At 34.2% G+C, this 3,721-nt stretch overlaps 1 long non-coding RNA gene across 1 annotated transcript; it reads right to left on the bottom strand.

Annotated features, from left to right (window-relative positions):
• Positions 1–266: 266 nt before the first annotated feature.
• On the bottom strand, positions 267–3,419 carry LOC111089816. Its single transcript, XR_002613989.1, has 2 exons — positions 3,304–3,419; positions 267–2,939 (listed from the first exon to the last, which is right to left on the bottom strand). It is a non-coding gene; the product is annotated as an uncharacterized LOC111089816 (long non-coding RNA).
• Positions 3,420–3,721: the final 302 nt, after the last annotated feature.

Below are 3,721 nucleotides of genomic sequence, written 5' to 3'. Positions count from 1 at the left end.
TTAGTTTGTCCGCTGTTTCACAGATGGCGCTTTGGTAAATCTCTTGGCGACAGGATGCAATAATTGTTTAAAGTTTATATTAATCCATGTGGAACGTAAATGACAAAATTCTTTGTTTCTCTCTTTACTTTTTATTCTAAACCAAATCATTGTTAATCCAGATTAAAAAAATAGTGGCAATATCTGGTTCTGTTCTACTAATATCATTGTCAAAAATATTAAATACTTAAAAGTTGATTTATTTGTGAAACCAGAAAAAAAAAAAGTACGTGGGAATTAAAAGTTTATTGCACTCGACACATAACCCTAACTTTTATACAGTTAAACTTGTTCTGTTTCATGTCATTGAGTTTCGTTCAATTTAGGGTAGCATTAAATCTAAAAATACTCAAAATTAACAACCAAAATAACTTTTAACCACTTTTATCTCTGGTTTTACGAAATACGCGTAAAGAATTAGTAAATTGTAATTTTTATTAAGAATTAAAATTCACGTAACTCAATGACTTAAATATACGTATATGAAGTATTTAGGAAAACAATTAAGATGTCAGTACAAGATAAAACTAATAGCCTGTAGTACCATAAACCTAAATACACTTCGAACAATATCATTCACTCTTTAATAATCTATAGCTAATAGTTCGTAAGTGGTAACATATTTCCAAAATATTTGATGAGCATTTTCACTCCTGAATTAAGTCAAAATTGAAAGAAACCATTGTATTTGCCAAATTAAAAGTAACAAATATTTTTATTAATTGCTTTTGAAGTTTATACGTCATGCCCTGTTGTAGCCTATAAAGTTCATAATTTTTCTCGTGATTCATGGCATGTACACGTTTTACTGGCGTCACGACAGTACAAATTGCAACATTAAGCGTCATTTTAATGTCATCTGACTGACTGACAGACAACACACTACTGTACAGTGGTATGAATGGTTAAAACATGTGCCCCCCCTCCAGGCTGTCTTCGGGGTAACTAGTTTTAAAGATATTTACTACAATTATTTGGATGGTAGCTATAAACAACTACTATAAAAATCCAAAACATATTTTAACAGTATATGCTTTTATTGCTAGTTTATGTTATCTTTGTATAACATGCGGAAATATATTTAAATTCAGTAAGTCATTACTCGTCAATTTAGTTTTTAAAAAAGACAACAGATGGCTATAGTGTGTTTGTGGTATGTTTTATCTTTTATGGGTGACCCACCTGGAGACTGGCTATAGTGATGATTCAAATTATGAAATTAATAATTGGTTTATTTTACTTACGAACTGTTAACTTACAATGGAAGCGATGTTTGATGCTCTAAAGAATTTAAGAATGTAAAGGTCAAGAAATCACTAACTTTATACAACAAATTACTTGAGATTTGTACCAAGAGTTAGAATGTTACATAACCTTTAAACGCGTGCACAGCCCTGCTTTGTGTCCTAAACTTAGTAGTTTTGTTTTGTAACGTACCTGCACAATTAGGTATTAAAAAGAAATGCGTTGACGACGACGTTGTTGAGCATTATCAAGTTCCGGTGATTAGAATAGCAATAGCGCCTCCTATAAAAAAAGTTTCTCAACAAATTATATTGAGATTTTTAGCAGCAAGTGTAAAGAAAAAATAACAAAGACAAGTTTTGTATCTATAAATTAAAATGATTTTCAAAGCTTCAGTCTAAAGCTACACAATAGGCTATCTGTCTACTGCAGGTAATCAAACACTGGATTTTAAGGTTGTAAGTCCCTAAGTTTACCACTAACTCACCTGAGGACTACTGCAGACGTAAATCTTGAAACTAAACGATAAAGACTTCATCAAAGAAGTAGAAAATTCGAGAAAAATCCTAAAATATATATATAATTTATCATTACTTATACGACATTAGTATCAGGCCTAGTATATTTTAATCAGTTCATTCTTTAGTCAGTCCCTCATGTTTTTTAAATTATATAATAGTATTTCAACCAAATTATGTCCGTCATATCCATTGTTTTTATATTACCGTATGACCCTAACAGTTTACTTTCGCATTTAGGCTTAACCAGGTTAGCAATATTATATGAAAAACTTAGGCTTAACCAGGTTAGCAATGTTGTATGAAAAACATGGAACGCAGCAATCAAATAAAAAAAACAACAAAAAACTCACATATCTTACTCATGATTGTCAACAATTTGGATCCATTTAAAAAAATTGTGAAATTTGTTTAAACATTTCAGTCAAACAACGCTAAAACTTTTAAGAGAGAGAGAGAGAAAAAAAAACGACTTACCGAAGCCATGTTTGTATTCTCAAAACGCCCAAACTTAGTTAATGTCATAAATAACATTTTTAGAACTTTTAAAAAGTCTCGTACCTATTTTTTCGCCCCCCAGAAACTTGCTCTGTCGTTGCTGTTCGCTCAGTTGGTTTGAATTGTTACAGTCTTGGCCAGTAGAGACAGAAAACCGACGTTAAACCGGTTTTTGGCACCAAGATTATTCTGACTACAAACATCGAAAGATTAATTCCAGTTAAAAAGTAAATGTTAAATCGTAGTGTAGGTGGCGAGTTTGGTAAACCTGCAGTTTAAACATGGTGGACGTAACACTTTCATCATTTTGATTCTGGGTTTTGATATCGCCCCGCTATTATAAAGTTCTGGGATGAAAAGGTCAAAACTTCGCGGACCCAGCGTCATATTCCATACGGGTTGGCACACCCCTAAAGCCACCTCCAAACCGTGGCCCACTGATTTCTCCGTAGCTGGACGTGGGGGCGCTGTGCGCTCTGTAGGTGGATTCTGTGGAAGCTGGGTAAGTAGAAGGGGTGCTGGGCCTCAAGTTTTGGTCGTAACACTGAGCCTGAAACTCTTCGGACGCCTGTGGACCTCTGGCTTTGGTCATCTGGCACCTTTCAGGATCTTCATAATCGTCTTCGTCGAGGTTCGACTCTAGGACCAACATACACATGGAGAACCTTAATTCTAAGTTATAATGGGTTTATTACAGATCTATAACTCACCATAATCTCGTGTAATGTACACATCTGAAACCAAAATAATGTACTTTTCAAAATGGCCGCTTCAATCGTCAAAATATCCTAAGTAGTTTTTTTAATACTTTTCTGGTTGTATTATGTATAATAGAAAAAAAAACAGCTAAAAGTCATGTAGACACGAGTTATTGTACAATCAAAATTTTGGGTATACAGAAAGTATTCGTAAGTTGGATAACCTTTGGTTTACAGTTTCAAGAGCAGACCTGAAACAAACAATATCTATTTTAAAAATATACACTTAATGTTATGGATCATACCTCTGTCTATTTCGTTTAGCGCTTTTTTCAACGTTTTGGCAGTCTTCTTAGTATCGAAGATATACTCGTAGATTAGGCCTGCCACAACGGCTCCCGCCAGAGGGCCGAACCAGTATACCTGAAATACAAGAAAAGGCTTAATCAATGATGAATATATACTAATAACTTGCCTCTATACTGCCACATGTTACCCCTAGGCAACATTTATTGCTATTAGTAGTTATGGCTGTTCAACAACATATGTCAAATTAATTGATATCTAGCATATATCGGGTGAGTCCTGATATTAGCTATATTTGTTGGTTTGTTATGAATTTCGCGCAAAGCTACACGAGGGCTATCTGCGCTAGCCGTCCATAATTTAGTACTGTAAGACTAGAGGGAAGGCAGCTAGTCATCACCATCCACCGCCAACTTT

Source organism: Limulus polyphemus, unplaced genomic scaffold (genome assembly GCF_000517525.1).
Source record: "Limulus polyphemus unplaced genomic scaffold, Limulus_polyphemus-2.1.2 Scaffold7454, whole genome shotgun sequence".
NCBI classification, from domain to species: Eukaryota; Metazoa; Arthropoda; class Merostomata; order Xiphosura; family Limulidae; genus Limulus; species Limulus polyphemus.
This window is presented reverse-complemented; position numbering and strand designations above follow the sequence as displayed.